Source organism: Dermacentor albipictus, chromosome 1 (assembly GCF_038994185.2).
Source record: "Dermacentor albipictus isolate Rhodes 1998 colony chromosome 1, USDA_Dalb.pri_finalv2, whole genome shotgun sequence".
NCBI classification, from domain to species: Eukaryota; Metazoa; Arthropoda; class Arachnida; order Ixodida; family Ixodidae; genus Dermacentor; species Dermacentor albipictus.
The window spans coordinates 444,946,921-444,964,139 of record NC_091821.1 but is presented as its reverse complement, the minus strand read 5'-3'; the positions used below and the strand labels follow the sequence as shown (position 1 = coordinate 444,964,139).

Sequence of the window (17,219 nt, the reverse complement as noted above, 5' to 3'; positions counted from 1 at the left end):
CCGGGTGTCACAGTGTTACAAAACTTAAGCATACAAATCGATGAAGTGGGCTGCTCGGCATACGGTAAAATGAATAAAAGAACCAGAGGAAACATACTAGAGACCAGATGAAGAAGACGACTAGCTGGAACTTAGAACTGAAAAAATGAGACCTGAATGACTAAATATACCTTCCGGCAGGCTACGGGGCGCATGCGCAAAGTGCTATTGCGGAAGACCGATTTCATGATATTTCTATAATATACAGCGGCGCGAAGTAAAATTCATCACTTCATCACTGAGGCCCAGAGACGTGCCAATACCGCAAGTGGTATTTTTTCTATTTACCTGGGGTGCCCTTCACAATATGTCTTTCATTTCTCGTTTTCCCTATGCCTAAGATATTAGTATTTTGAAGGTGAAAAATTCAGCGCAAGCCCAGGACAACTCCCATAGAAGAGACGAGAGAAGCACTGGCACTGCCTCAAGCACAAGCACAAGCACAGCTGAGTGCCAGTCTCTTCTCTTCTTTGTTGATTGCCCAAGCTTCTGCGCTGAATTTTCACCTTCAAAACACCATGTACGGACTAGCCCCAACCGAAGACTTATTTAAGATATTTGTGTTGCCAAACACAGATCTGCAACGGCACTGTCTACACTGACTTGGCATATGAGCGGCGCCGTCAGTTGCGGAAAGGATAGCCTTGTGTTCTCTCAGGCGATCGTTAATACAAAGAGCCGGTGTGGCCGATATATTTTTTCGCACACGATAAATGAACGTCGTAGACCACTTGCGTGGTGCAAGTCACAAATTTGACAGCATCATTTGCGCTGTCAAATTATTTTAAGCAGTGCAGGTGGACAGCTATGCTAGACAAGACAGGTATCTTCTGCCGAGGGAAAACGACAAACGAAAGAGTGATTCTACAGGGCTACGAAATAATAAGAAAAAGAAATCGCTTGTGTTAGTGGCCCTTATCTGAGTCTCATTGATATCTTAAGAGATGAATTTCCTTAGTGCCACTGTGCAGTATAGATAGATCGAGAAATTCACGTCTTCCGATTTCAGTTCGCAGATGAGCCACGTGACCGGCCAGCAGGTATATTTAGTCATTAAAGTCTGATTCCTTCAGTTGTAAGTCCCAGCGAGTCCAATCATCTTTTTCATCTCCTGTCCCGTACATTTACGTTGTTTTTGACCATTTTAAGGCACACAACAAGGCTGGTACCTATGCTGACCTTTCGTGGGAGTGCAACACTCCATATACCAGATGGATTACTTGCTTTGAGCAAGTATATTCAGGTCAGCTTCTGAAGCACGCGAAATAGGTTATGTGAAATCCCCTGAAACTGAATGCTGCCTATGAAGAACACACGTACTGCTTTTTAGTCTCTGCTGTACCAAATTTCTCGCTTCAAATTTACTGCGTCTATTGGCAAATCGTCACTAACAGAATCCATATGTATCCCACAAGAACTGTGTGCTCAGGGCAAACATTGACAAAAAAAAAGTGAGCTGCCCCTCTTGGTTTATCACATCTGTGGCATTCTTGCGATATCTAGTTTTCCAAGGTAGGCAGGCGATCTGATGTGATCAAAAGCTGGCTACCTAATTTCTCGTTTTACGGTACTAGCTAGCCGAGAGCCGATAGCGGATACATTGTGAAATACGTGATGAGCGGGAGAACGACCCAAGCAGCGACTGGCAATTAAAGGGTAGATTCTGCACTGAGCAAAATGCAGTGGGACAGAGACCAAGAGAACACAAAATATCTCAACGAGGCAATAGCTGTCATCATGGATGCTAGCAAAGACAGCATGACAAAAGTCAACAAGCGCAGAACAGATGAAAACGGTGGCGTGACGAGACAAATGAGGGCATGCAAGACAGACATACGCGTGAATTAACAAGCAGAAAAGAAAGTCCAGAAAATGATAAGTACATACGTAAGGCTATGAGAACGAGACAGGAAATCGTACCGAGTGCAAAACAGACCCTTCACGTGGTCTAAATCAAATTTACTTAACGTCAGAGCATTGTCAAAGTGGTTCGGCACTGAACACCATCCGCGAACGAGCCGAAGTGGAGTTTATCTATCATCAATCCCAAAAACACGTCAACAGGAATCCCGCCGTTGTATAGGGGCCTTTGTCTCGTATTATTTATGGACAAAGAAAAGTTGAAATACTCACCTTCTCTCATGCCTTCATTTAATGCTCAAATCTCGATTTCGACAGTCGCTTGCCTTGGTGTCGCTTTCCAATGCTAGATCTCACGGGTATGTAAAATGTTATCAGCGACTAGTTTCTTTTTTCCGCACTTAACTGGTTGATCAAATTGAGTCAATTATGCCCACTTGTGTCCATGATATAAAAATACAAATAAAATATAAATTTACTGCTTGCGGTCCTGCTGTTTGAGATGAGACGTGGGTACACGGACCGTCTATGCAAGCAGGAAAAAAGAGACTTTCGGCAATCAAAGGGCACGGTGCGATTCAGACAGATGCGAACAGATGTAGAATGTAACTTTTTTCTAGCGCATATCTGCTTCCTGAATAAGGCTTGTGACAAATCATTTTTACACCTCCCACCATCCCGAGTACGTCCCTGAGAAGGTGTTTTCAGGGCACTTCATAGTCCTGGAAAGTTCCTGAAGATACGTTTGTGGGTTGGTCCAGTACACGTCATCCTCACTACGTCCTAAAGACATCGCAAAACGTGCGAGGACGTTTGTGCCATTAGAGGACATCTTCAGGACATCGAATGTTGCCTGGGTTTCTTCCTTGATTAGACACTTAAGCTGCAAGAGATTTAGCAGAAGATGACAAGAATTGCAAACCCTAAGTACATCTTAAATGTTTGCTAAAGGTGAGAAATTCACGTACAGCGCATTCAACGCATTTTCTGACTAATGTGCTCTGTGTGTAATGTTTCTTAGGCCTTACGAGATGATCTATGAGACTTATGCCGCTAACAATCCCCATAAGCTTCGATACACTTGCATCGCCACTCGCGCTTGCAGCTGCTGTATATCAATGGCAAGCGAGGAAGCGTCAACGTTGCGTTGTAAATGTTAATACAGCGAAGCTCTTAGCCTATTGTCGGCCGGATTGTTCGTGGTGGCTCATCCCAAAAATGGCCGCTGGAAATGAAGTGTGCGTTTGAGTTCCGCGTAACAGAATGATGTTTTCTCGTATGTTCGAACTGCGATCCGAAGCTATCATGTCTGGAGGTTGCGTGCAAGTCTTAAATTACGATTTGCCGGACATATCCTTAATGGTCAAATTCAATGGGTTCAAGATAACGCGCGTGGCATAGGCGGAGGGCCCAAGAACAAACGGTGGCTGGAAAGCTTTGTGTTGGAGTTTCCGCATAGCAGCGCTCTGTTTTCTCGTATATTCTAATTACAATCCGATGATATCATGTCTGCAGGTTGTGCGTGAGTTTTTACGAATTTGCTAACTCAATTTCTTTTTAAATGTTAATTTTTTTCTGAAGCTCTTGCGCTTGGCAGAGGGCCTGGAAGATTGATGATGTATGCTGCACTTCTGCACAAGGGCGCGCGCGCAACGTGCTTCCTTTCTGGTGGCGGTTCTTGTGGAAGGTGGTCGAACGTCAATTGGGGTCCTGGCACTTGTCTAACGTCCTCACCCGCTTCGCTGTACATCCACTATCACAGGGTGGGATGGAGGCGGATTGTTTCAATAGAGTGTTCTAGAATAGCGTTTCTCGCCTTACATACACCCGTGAGGAAACTTATGCGAACCAGAGACAGCGCGATAAGACAAATTTTTTCCCTTGTCTGTGAATGCAACTTGAAATTAAAGATTGCAGTCAAAACTTGGCATTGCGGATTTGCTAGTGCACAAGTAAGTTTCTGTTTATGCGTGTGAATTACGAAGAACTTCTGTTCTTTCGGGAACCCTGTAGTCCGTATAGTTTTGCTCCCAGGTGTGCGTTAAACCTTAGCACCTTTGCGGGACATTATGGTGCGCGTCTTTTCAAGACATTTAGTTTACCTTGACGTAAGGAAGACGCTATAAAACGCGGCTCCCTCTGGGGCCACTTGTTAACCGCAGCCAAGCCAGGACAACGCATTAGCGACATTTCTTGTTATTACTATGCGGACGCGTCCAGTTAGGACCGCGGGCGCCGGAATCGCTGAACGATCTCAGAAATTGAACGCGCTTTGGGGGACGCCATGCTCGACGACGCTATTTCTTAGCGCCCATAAACGTTACGCATGTTAATCTTGCCTAATAACGTACGTTATCATAGCGCGCGTAAGCTACAGAAACCTGATAACGTTCGAAGCATGCGCAGTGAACACGAGCCTGTTCTTTTACGTACATGATGCCTTTACGTTTGGATGCAAACGCTACTCTAAAACTGTCTCATAGCTTTACTGCATCAATGTGTAAACACATGCACGCCACGAACATGTTTAATAGCTTTATTGCGTGTATAACTGTCGTAGAGCACCTGGAATAGTATGGCAGTTGATCAGACAGGCTACCATCTCGAGCACTTCCTTAAATTATAAAGAAATTAGGTTTTCATTATATCAACACAGTCTTGCGATAGGAAGTATAACTTGCTTGTGCAAGTTTTGCGTCTTTACGCTTCCCGGAAGCACCTATATGACACGCAGCAAGTTCAGTGCAGGAGGTCTTACCAAGTAGCGCAAACACTACGCATAACAACCCTTCAAAAAACAATGTACGCGCTTCAGAATAAAAAAGCATGGAGTGCGGTTGCGTGGCTGACGGCACAAATAGGGGACCGCACTACTGGCTCCATAGGTAATAATTAGCGAGCATTGCAATCACCGGGAAGTGAACATTGTGCTGAAGAACCATAACTGTGCTAGAAAACATCAATAGCTAATGCCGGCCAACTTGCCTCGCGTATAGAGGCCTTCATGAACATTTACGTGAACCCTGCAGGAGTCTTGCGCACCCAGTTCGCTAAGCCTGTGACTGGTCCACAAATATCGACAACCACTCAATCTTAAACCCTTCGGCGAAAACAAGCTGCGATACCAAATATAGAATTGCTGCAAACGTAATCGAAGCTCGTAACTAATGAAGGCTTATGTCGCCGACAGAAGGAGCAAGGAGATCGCGGGGTTTGTTTTATTAATATGAGATTTACTGGGGCCGCGGAACACGGTTACATATGCATCAGATTAGTGGTACCACAGAAATACGCAAATAGTTGACCCGAAGGCTCATTGGTGAAAGCAGCGGTTTATTTGCATAAATGCCTGGCAAATATTTCCAGCCAAACGACGGCAAGATCGCTTCTACACGCAGATAGAACTCGCCGTATTCATGCATTCGAAGCCGAAGTTGTAAGCCCGAATAAAACAAAAATTGACTGCATCGTGCTTGCGAACCGGACAGGGACGTAGCCAGTTCCTTGTACACAGATATCCACCTGAATATATTAATATCTGAATGCAGTTACACCACGGCCTCCCGGTACTCAAGTACTAGCTGTAACAAAAGCTTAGTATAGATGCCTCTGTCTGAACTAATGCGGACAAGTACAAAAATCGACCGCGTAGATTGAGAAACCCTGGGTAACACATTTCGGTAGGGCATAACGTCGGCTTTATACTGTAGGTACCGAAAGGACGTTGAAAGTTAAATTACATTAGCGGCTGTGAAAGGAAGCAAATATTACAGGGTAATGTCCAGCGAAAAATGGAGGTCGGTACGTCAAAACTGCCTTGCGGTTTCAGACAAAACATTTTTATAAGCTAACTCATTTGTGTCACTATTCACAGAAATATCAGGGTACATGTGCGTTTTATAGCCCAGTAATCTTCCATATATTTTACAGTAGCCTGTACCATCACATTTTTGCGCAATTTTTTTTTACAGTACTGCGGAAGCTTAGTGCCTTTAAGCAGTTGCGGGGAGTGGAAGTTAAACACGGAGGATGAAAGGTAGTGCTACTGCGTTTCGAGCATTGTTTTGCATATTGCGCGCCAGATACACGTTTGTGAAACAGCGACTCAGCTTAAGAAAAGAACCAGTTTGATCAAACTCCGCGAACCAGAAGGGCTATTCGGACGCAAAAATAAGAATCATATTCAAGATAAATGTGGTTGGCTTTTTTCCAAAGGAAACTCGTGTGCACGAAGAAGGTGATGGTTACTGAGAAGTGAAGCGCGTGTATTCCGCTTTTCTTTTGCGTTTTTGACATCTGTCATGGGTCCCCTGAAACAAGCTGCGGCTTATGTGTGAGCTCCATCAGAAATCCCGCTGCGTAGAGAAACGCCAGTCTTTCAGTATTATAAAAAGCAGCAGCATCTACTTTCTTTTTTAGCTCACTCAGTTTTACAATAATTTTAGGAAAGTACTGTCGCGTTGTGGTAACGCTGAAGAATCTAGTGCTACCAAGAGTGCGAGACTGAAATGTATTTATTGTGGTGAACTTGTATCTATAGGAGCATGAGCGCTCTAGGCGCTACAAGAGCGGCGAGCATAGTTGGCACTCGCGGAACGTGGACTCATGGGTCAATTTTGTCTGTTGGAATATGCAGGTATCGCGCCTTGCGTTCCTGAGTAATCGATGGTGCTGGCAAACATTCCAAACATGCAGTATTATTCGCGTGGCGTGCGCGGTTTTACCTTGCTATATAGGGTATTTTACTATAAGATTGCTTACAAGGTTAAAGTAGTTCTGCACAAAACAAGCGTGCCCTGCGCCGCGCGATAACTTGAAAACAATGCCAAACCGATGAAACTCTACCACCAGGAGAAAGCAAAACACCGTGCACATGTGACACCGAATGAAAACGTGACAATACATTGCACTCGCACGATAATAAGCTTCATATCTAATATCTATACGAAGTATTTTGTCTTCTGCTGGATGCTGCTGATACGGTACATTTTACTACCCGCTGGAAAGTGCGTCGAAAAAATTCTCTTTGTTGGCGCTGAATCGGATCAAAAAAAGTCTGAAATGCCGGCGCAAGAGCTTAGAGTTTAAAAGCGCCATTGCAGTTTCCTTGCTATACTCGCGAAGGGGTGTCTTTGCGACGTTATTTCCAAAAATTGTTAGCGAATACGGTGTAAAGATATATCCGTAGCACTTGCCTAAACAAAAAGAGGAACAGAAACACCGTTGAGCTCCTTGTCGATATAGTCAAGAGGACTTCGAGCTAAAATATTGAAAAACACAAAAGTGCACTACTGGAATCGATCTACCTCAGAGCAGCACGCAGCTGAGGTTAGACAGTAATCCCTACTGCTTTTGTAGAAATAAATATTTACGGTTAAAAAAAATTGCCCTTGTCTAGGGACAGAACCAGACAGCGCCAGCGCTGTGCTGGAACCAAGAACATTTTGTATTTCCCTCTACCTTGGGGATTAAGACAGCCTCGAGTCGCCTTCGAAGGGTCATGTAACCACGGAGTATCGATAAATTTAAACATTGGTCGTGCTTGAACTCCCGGCCAAAGCTCCAGTCATCTAGGTTAGCTGGGACAAGCTATGTAACGTTGATGTTTTCATGTCGTGTGCAGGTAGCAACAGAAGCTCGCATATGAAATACTATGTGGCTTCTCCTGCGGTATCCCGTACAAGACTTTTCGTACAGGCGATTGGTTCATACAGCAATTGTGAATGCAAAAGATAGTTATTATACCCTCATATCAAAGAATGAGAACAATAGAAACATAGCGGAGCATCCCTGTATCAACTGCCTGACGTGGGTCTAAAATGAGGCGCATAAACAAAACGAAATTGGATATTGCCCAGGTAGAAGTACAAAATTGCCCTTTCTGCCATCAAGAAATGCGTGATAGATAGTGATAAAACTGCAATTAGGCAAACAGCAGGAGCCGGTATCTAGCAATTGGAAGAGACGTCCCTTGTCATTTCGAAAATTGCGAACAATTAGTTTCTATATTTCATGGCTCAACAACCAGCCCACCAACATCTTTCAAGCAATATTTGCTGAGTATTCCTAAATGAAGACTGCCTAAAATTATTTGTAATACTGCTCTGCAGAAATACAAAGCAAGCGTAGCGCGCATGTTCTGCAACTTTTCCTGCGTGAAATGTTGGCTACACGAGAAGAAGTCTTCAAATCTGTTGCTCACAGTGCAATTGAGAAAGGTTGAGAACGACAGAAAGCTGAGCTAGTTGGTAAGGATTCATTATGCAAAAAAGTGAGGCATGCAGACAGGACACAAAAGTAGAGAAGTGTACAGCACGTGTTGTCCACTTGTCTACTCTTGTGTCCTGTCTGCACGCCTCACTTCTTTTTTGCATAATGAAAAAAGTTCGACCGGCTTGCACGCGAAGAAATGAAATTGAGAACGGAAATTTGTCATTCTGATCCGACGTTATCAATTTCTGTGCAGTCACTTGCTCAAAATAAGAAAACAATGTACTTTGTTTCCAACGAGAATTCTTCCCCTCTAGGGCCTCTTAGTGCTGTCGCGTAATGCACCTTAAGCTTATCAAAGTGTTCATGTTGATTGAGTGGCCGCTGTGGGCCACGAAATTAGAACTTTAATGAATGAGTAACGATGCTGTGGTGCACTATAGCTAATTAAAAAGTACGGAAAAAGAATACTGCCATATTGAACACCTATCAGTGTGTTATCGCAAACTTGTTTAGGCTGCCTTGCACATTGATCTTCGTCCGCTCTATCATTTGTCGCTTACGTGATCGTTCATTCGGCTATGTGAACACGATACACATATACATTCATTTTAATATCCCCAAATACAAGATCATCATGGAAATATGACGTATGGCCATCGAAACCTCGTAAATAAAAAATCAAACAAACAAATGCTGTGCTTTTTATAAAGTAGTGCCCATTAGCCTCCTTTACCTGCCTGTAGATATTTATGTTCCACAGATATTGATGATGTTTCCTTCTTTGAGAATCTGCAGGGGCACATTTTTCCCTACTAAAGGTTTCTCGTATTGTTTCCTTCTTCCAGCTATCCAAAGTAATTGAATTGTTGCCGATCTCGCTCTTTTCCCGCAAAAAAAAGGAAGAAGAACGCCTCACATCTTTCGAATGCGCGTGCCTGGGTATCGTCTCGAAGTTATCCACACAGCGAAGCAGCAACGACGAGAAGAAATAAATTGCTGGCCGAGTTCTGCCAGGGACAGTTCGCTGCCCCTTCTTTTTACCCTTCCCTGCACCCTCGTGTGCTCGCAACCCCCTCGTATCCAGAGTTAAGCTCAACAGGCTTACCCAAGTTGCCTGTGGTCTTAAAAGCGCCCGGTAGATATTTTACGAGCAGCAAAAATTTTGTCTACGCTTACCCGGCTACTACAGCTCCGCACCCTTCAACACCGCGAAAAGCTAAGCGAGAAGTTTTGCCACTTACGCGGTCTGTATACTCGAACTTCCGCCCAAGTCAACGCTTTCTCAATTTTCTCGGTGCAAGTGTAGTAACCTTACTTCGATACCAGCACCTAAACTTCTATATACCAGGGATAACAGAACGCGACAAAAAAGTATAGCAGCGGCAACACTAGCGCACGCATGGGCCTGGGGCAAATTCGGAGGAGCTCGTCGATTCGCAAAAGAAGCCCACCGAATAGAGTCTATGCCTGGCTGATCGATCAACCAACACCCCATTTGAACCGCAAACACGTCAGTCGGTTCGGTCTATACATCTATCTGTCAGTCAATGTATCTCCCGGTTCTTCTTTCTTTCCACCGCTTTCTTTCTATACACGGAAACAGACTACGTGCGTTATAGAGATGCACTGATGCCTATACGCACAATTTCTTTCCTCGCTTCCTCTTAGCATTTGCACCACATCTTGTTTCTTATTTTGTCACTTTTTTTCCTACATTACGAAGCGGGTTTTTTTTTCTTTTTTTTTTGTGTTGGCGCGTTCCGCACAGCGAAGAGGAGGAATTGGAGTGAGGGACTACATTTCAGAAGGTTTAGAGGCGGCGCTGGTTATATTGCTTCACGCGAGGCCCAACTGTCTCGCTCCTTCAAGGGGTTCATTTTTCCAGTTTTCCGCGGCTTTCCTGCCTGAACCGCTTCGAATTCGCCGATCGAGCTAAATGCTAAACAGAAAAGAAAGAATAAGATGAGCAAGGTATGAAGAATGATGGCACGCGAGAACTGCATCGTGGGTCCTCCCTGCCGGCGTGGTCAGCGGCTCTATGGGGGCAGACTGCAGCGGCTTTCCTCTTTTGTGTTGTTTTTATGGTTTGATTTTGCTCAAAGCTCGGTGATACGCTTGCCGCAACAACGGGCATCGACGGCGACGGGCGGTGAAAATAAACGAGGACAACACCGATGAAAAACGTAAGCATGTGAGGAGGGGGGAAGGGGGCGGAGCAGGAGGAGTTCCTCTCAATTGTGCCCCTTCTGTGTGCGGCCGGACAGAGCTGCACGCTTCAAGAATTGAAAACACTAACCCGTCCAGTGGCGCCTTTGGCACGAAAGACTTTGTGACCTTTTTAATGTTTCTATTGGGCTGACAGCTATCCTTTATGGCGAAGGGCTCGTGTGGCCGCAAGAACAAAGTAAGCTTGTTAATATTTCAAAGGCGGGCTTTGTCCTATTCTTTTTTCCCAATCTATTCTTACTTTCACCTTTCTTTAAGTCGCTTTTTTCTATCTCGTTTTCCTTCTACCTCCCAATCCCTTATTCTATTTCCGCGCATAACATTTCTTCACTTCAAAGCTCGCTTTTCATCGCCGCCTCCCTACATTTTATACAAGACCTACTTCCATCTCCTTTCCTTGACCACACCGGACAGAAGAAAAACACCGACTCCGCACACTTTTCCTTTGTTCGCGTCGCTTTTTCTGCTACTCTCGGGCCTTACGCCGTTTTTGATACGCGAGATCCGAGGAAAAACTATGGTCTTGGTGCTTCTCGTTTGTCACTGACAGCCGTTGTTTTATTCGTCCCGGTTTCGTATGACCCGCCCGGGCTGGCGCGCTTCTCGCTGTACAATATACACCCCTCGCACTTCTTCAAATCTTATCGCGCGATGCGGCGCCTTCATATCCCTTAGCAGATTGTGCTTGTTATATGCGTCTCTACATAATGCCGACGGCTGCTTCTGAGGCCGTGCTGCATAGGGAGTTTTCGAGACTGGGTCTGCACGCCACTGCATTGACGGCGAGCGTGATGACGTCAAGTAGGAACAAAGAGCCCTTTGATCGGGTGTTTGCCTCGTGCTCGTCGAGGCCCAGTGAATAGGCATGAAACTGTATCGGCCGGCCGTCAGAACCAGGCGGAACAAGCAGGCTGTGGCTGTATTGTGGGTGTGGGTGCGAGTGTATATTGCTGCGAGTGAAATTTACTCTGTATGCGAAACGCCATTGATACCATTATTGTGCTCCATCTCGTGCGTTGTACATTTCTTCGGAAGGGTGGACAGGAAGCCGAGAGGAAAATACATAATGCAAGGCTTGGACAAAAACTTGTTGGGGGATGGTTGAACATTGCAACAATCTGAAAACGAAACTTTTCGTTTTTCTTTGCTTGAACTTATAGGCGAATGCCCGTCCTTCGAATGCGACAAAGGAAAAGACAGGGTGGTTAGCCAGTGCATTGATCGGCTGGTCGATTTGTGCTGGCTACCATCTGCTGAAATGAAGAGAAGAAGGCAATTAATGGTGACAGAAGGATAGACGAACTAAAATGAAAACAAAATGATAAAAAAAGAGACAGCTCAAAAACGCGATCCTGCGCACGACTGCTCTCAAAATCTGTCAATCAGTTTGCACGGCTTCATAAAACCGGCATCTTAAAGTGAAGCCTTTTTTGTGAACCCACTCGGTCTTTCCTGACAATGGCTGCTGGCTGGATGGTGCTGTGTGCCCAAATAGCCCACAATTTAAAAAAAAAATTGATTTACGTGCCCAACGCTGTGATCGATCTTTCGTCCCCCAACACAGCAACGCGATGTTCTAAGCATTAGGCTTCAATCGCATTTTATGTTTATTGCCGAAACGCTAGATTTGCAAACTCAAATGGTATTATTTTTTTCTTGGCAGGAGGAAGATGAGGAGGAAGTAAAGAGAGAAGGCAGGGATGCTAACTAGAAATGCGTCTGGTTGGCTACCCTACTCTGGGGGATGGGAGGGAGGGAACTAAAAGATGGGGGAAGAACGCGGTTGGTGAGCTCGCGCACGCACACGAAACCCCGCAAATATACGCAAAATGGCCGCGCAACTGTCTGCTCGAGGCACTTTGCGTGTATTCGCAGGCTATTTTTGCGCTAGAACTTTCACCATGTATACACACATACACACTTTCAAACTTGCATGCTTGCATATTGTGCGGTCAGCCACGTTATGGCCGGCCATGTCTGGGCAAAACTATTTTAATGTTGCGAGGGGTTCAGTCCTCGTCATTCGATTCGGAGGGCATCCTTGATCTTTAAATACTTCAGTTAACACTCGTCAACACCATCACGGAAGACCAGGCACATGTGCAGGCCATCTGTCAGGATCACAAGAAAAAAACCTAGCCATTAAAACGTGCCATAAACAGGGCAGGGCCATTAGCATAATTAGGTCTAAAGCAAGTCCATCCTCATTTTCTACAAAAAAAGCCTAAAGCCTACTGTATTTAAGAGCATTTCCCTTGCACTGTACTTCGAAGAACGTCCCAAATTAAGTACCTCCCCAACATTGCAGAACGACGTGGGCAAGTGTTTCCAGTTGTTTAGTTAAAAGGCAGTTTTCTCCCGAAGGTAAATATATACCGCTCTTGTAAATTTTACAGTAGAACAGTCGAGGAAAACTGGGTACTCTTTCGAGACAAATTACAGTCATTAGTAAAACAGTACGTCCCATTAATCAAAATATCCAATGATAAATCGAACCCATGGTTCACCTGTTTTCTTCGCCGTCTTCGAAACAAAAAGAAACGCTTATACACTAGTGCTAAACGATTTAACACCCCATCGGCTTGGGAAAAATACAATCAATGTTTAAAAAACTACAACTCCGCCTTATCCGCTGCTAAAGATAAATATTTTTCACATGACCTCCCTTCTCTTCTCAAATCCAACCCTAAAAAGTTCTGGCAAATTATCTCTCCGAACCGCGACAGTAATCACATTTTTTTACATGATAGCAACCATGTGCCCCTTCCAGACAATGAGTGCCCTTCATGCTTCAACACATATTTTTCATCTATATTTAGTACTGAAGATCACTCCACCCTACCTGACGTTCCCGATTTAGACTATCAGTACATGACACCCATCGACATTACTATCGACGGCATTGTATCTCTTATAAACAACCTCCTTAAGTTATCTAATTCTTGTGGCGTCGACGAGATTAATTCCAAAATACTAAAGAACAGTGTTATGACTTCTAGCAAAATACTATATCACATTTTCAAACAGTCACTAACTTCAGGAGCGCTCCCGTCAGATTGGAAGACTGCCAAAGTTGTTCCCATATTCAAAAACGGTGACAAGTACTCACCAGATAACTACCGGCCAATTTCGCTCACATCTATTTGTTGTAAAATGCTCGAACATATAATAGCTTCTCATAGATACAACCATCTGGAATCAAACAACTTTTTTTTCACTAATCAGCACGGGTTCAGGAAGGGTTTGTCATGCGAGACACAGCTTTTTGAATTCACGACTGACCTGCATTTACACATGGACCATAATGTACAGATGGATAGCATATTCCTTGACTTTTCCAAGGCGTTTGATCGCGTAGCCCATTGCCGCCTAATTTCAAAGTTAAATGCACTAAGATTGGATTCACTGACACTAACTTGGCTCCGGAACTTTCTTTCTAATCGCCGACAATTTACTATCGTTAACAACCTTTCTTCGCCCCTTTCCTATGTCACTTCCGGCGTGCCACAAGGTAGCGTTCTTGGGCCGCTACTATTCCTAATATACATTAACGATCTTCCTAATAACTTAACATCCCGAGTGCGAATATTCGCAGATGACTGCATTATTTACCGCCCTATAACCAGCCCCGATGACCACCTCATTCTTCAAAACGACCTTCATCGCATATTCGATTGGTGTAACACTTGGTTAATGAATCTTAATTCGTCTAAATGCAAAGCAATGTCTTTCACCCGTAAACACTCAATCTCATCCTTCCAATATAACGTAAATAATAACCCAATTTCTGTAGCTACTTCCTACAAATACTTAGGCATTAATCTCGCACCAAGCCTTTCCTGGGCCCATCACATTACTACTATATGTGCTAATGCTTCAAAATCACTGGGGTACTTACACCGAAATCTACGTAATTCGCCCTCTAACATCCGTAAGCTAGCGTATCAGACGTTTGTTCGCCCCCAGCTGGAATTTGCCTCCCCAATCTGGTCACCCCATCATAACAACCTAATCAGCTTATTAGAATCAATTCAAAATAGGGCCGCCAGGTTTATCTCGCGTAACTACACTTACAATTCAAGCATCTCACAAATAAAACTTGATATTTCACTTCAACCACTAAGTACTCGACGCGATTTTGCACTCATATCATTATTTCACAAGTACGTTCATGCGGATAGGAAATCTTCTTTACGGCTTGAAGTCGCACCTTTCACATCTCACAGATTACATAATCACCTCAGCTTCACACGCATCTACGGGAACACGCATGCATTCAACTGGTCGGCGCTTCCTCGTGCCATTCGATTGTGGAACGCTCTTCCTGATTTCATCGTCTCCGAACCTAATCCCGATAAATTCCGCCAGCTCATCATTTCATATTCCACCGCGCAACTTCAATAAAGTGCACGATGCTTTTTTTCCTTTTTTATTCCAGTTATGTTCTCTCTTGTTTATGAGCTCATTTCGCTTATTATTCTTGTATTTCTTTAGTATTGTTATTATTTGTACAAGAGTGGCAACATTATTTTTCATTGTTTAGTAAATAAACTGTATCGTTTGTTTTTTTCTAATTTGTACACTCCAGACCTTGTTATGTTGTACAATGCTTTTAATACTTGTATAAGATAGGCATATAGTTTTTCACTGTCAATTAATAATGTATGTCTATTATGCTTTTATATGTTCTATATACTCTGTTAATCTTATTGTAACGCCCCCCTTACCCAATGCCTCATACGAGGCCTGTAAGGACATTGTTAAATAAATAAATAAATAAATAAATAAATAAATAAATAAATAAATAAATAAAACATACCCGTACCTCGAAACATACAGCCCACCTCGAATGACGTTGGATTCGCAAGAAAAATGAGTATGACCCTAACTAACTTGACTTTTTGCGCGATCTTTTCAATAAAAAATGTTTTGGAAAATAATATGTCTCACGTGCAGCGTTCACGATGTGTCACCTGAAAGGATAAAATATGACACGCAGGAAAATATGCCTGGTTAGCGTAACGACATTGAGCATTCGTGACAGCAAGTGCCAATACTGAAAGGAAGACGCAGGCACTAGACGAAAGCGCAAGTTCTAATACTTCAGAGGAACAGTTCGGCATAAGGTTAACCTATACAAACGATCGAGGGGGCAATATACCTAGCTTCAATTTGTTACCCCAAAGGAGCATGGATTATACTTATAACCATGCGTAACGACATATATGGCGTATGGGTATTAAGCAGCAGGTTAAACTACAAAGCCCAATTGACGAGCCTTGAGAGGTGCTTATAACCGCGAGTTGGCTCAATTAGACAGTGGTCAGAATTATCATTACGTCGGTATATTTAGCAGGTTCTTCACCTACGTGTAGCTTGTCTTACTCTGTAACGTCCAATTACTGTACCTTCAGTGGGGACATGCTCCTACGAAGTAAATTTTCAGACCACTGTTGCGATCGACCGACTTGAAAATTAGTTTGTTGTAGTCACAGTCGCGCAATGCGCATAAATGAGCTTGGCCGAATGATAGCGCTACAATCACTGGACTAAAGAAAACTGTTTTTTTTTTCATCCCTTAGCCATACACACCTACGTAATTTGTTCTTTCTTGCTATGCGAACGAGAATTGATGATCCTGATGTCCTCGTGAGAAACGGTCATCTTCGCATAGACATGCAAACCCCTCTTCGTGCATGCCATTAAGTTCTCTCTTCTCTAAGCTTGCGATGCATCAGCAATTAACTAGAAGAAGAAGAAGAAACTTTAATAAAGAATAGTCCGGCAGTGCTTGCTGTGGTGGCCTCAGGTGACGGCTCGAAGTCCTTGGACTCGAGCGGCATCTTCGGCTTGCCAGGACGGCCCAGAGCTGGTCTGCCAGCTCTGAACTTCTGATAGCCGCCTCCCAGCGGCGGCGACGCCTACGGAGAAGGTCCCCGGCGACTCCCGCATCCGGGGCGGCGTCGGGAAGAAGCGAGCTCGAGCCTTCTCCCCCCCTGGCAACGGCCGCGATTATGGACGCGTCGCTAACGGAGCTGGTCTGATTGCCGTTGTTGCCGGCACACACCCAGAGCATGCGTCGCAGCGTTGCTCTCTGTCCGCATGTTTTACACGCGTCTGTTGAATATAAACGCGGATAGCAGTGGTGTAAGATAGCGGGGCTAGGGTAGGTGTGTGTTTGGAGCAAGCGTAACGTTACGGCCTCGTTCCTGCTCAATTTGTCGTGCGGTGGCGGGAATGTGCGTCTTTCTAGTCTGTAGTGTTGGGTGAGGTCTCTGAACGTGGTTAGGCGATCGCCCCACGCCCAGTGTGCTTCTTGTTGTGTTTCTGTTGTAGTGTCCCGATCCGGCAGATCCGATGCCCCGCTCTCGGGGGCGGAGGCGGCCACATAATCAGCGACGGCTCGGCGTGTGAGACCTCGAGCCGTGGCGTGGGCCGCCTCGTTGCCCGCGAGCGGAACATCGGTATGTGCCGGGGTCCAGAGGAGGAAGACCGTAGAATTTTGGCGTTGCGAGGGCGATGACGAGTCGCCGTCGTCAGAAATTTGGAGTATGCGGGCCGCTTCCCGCGAGACACGACCGCGCGCGAAGCCGCGGATTGCTGCCTGCGAGTCGCTGATCACGATCGCAGCGTTCGGCACCGCGACGAGTGCTAGGGCTATCGCGGCTTCTTCGGCCGCCTCCGTGTGTCCCGTGGTCACCGTGGCGCTCGCGAGGCATTTACCCGAGCGGTCTACAACCGCTATCGCGTGTGCGCTTCTCCCTCCTCCATATGGAGCCGCGTCTACGTACACCGCCTCGTTGCTGTTACCAAACTTCTTCTGTAGGTCGCTTGCTCGTTTGTTGCGTCTCCCGGTGTGGTGCGTAGGGTGCATGTTCTTG

The 17,219-nt window shown here is 44.9% G+C and overlaps 1 protein-coding gene across 2 annotated transcripts in view; it reads left to right on the top strand.

Annotated features, from left to right (window-relative positions):
* The window catches only part of LOC135903082 (synaptogenesis protein syg-2-like), a 343,784-nt gene that overhangs the window by 187,338 nt on the left and 139,227 nt on the right, over positions 1–17,219 (top strand). The window lies entirely within an intron of this gene.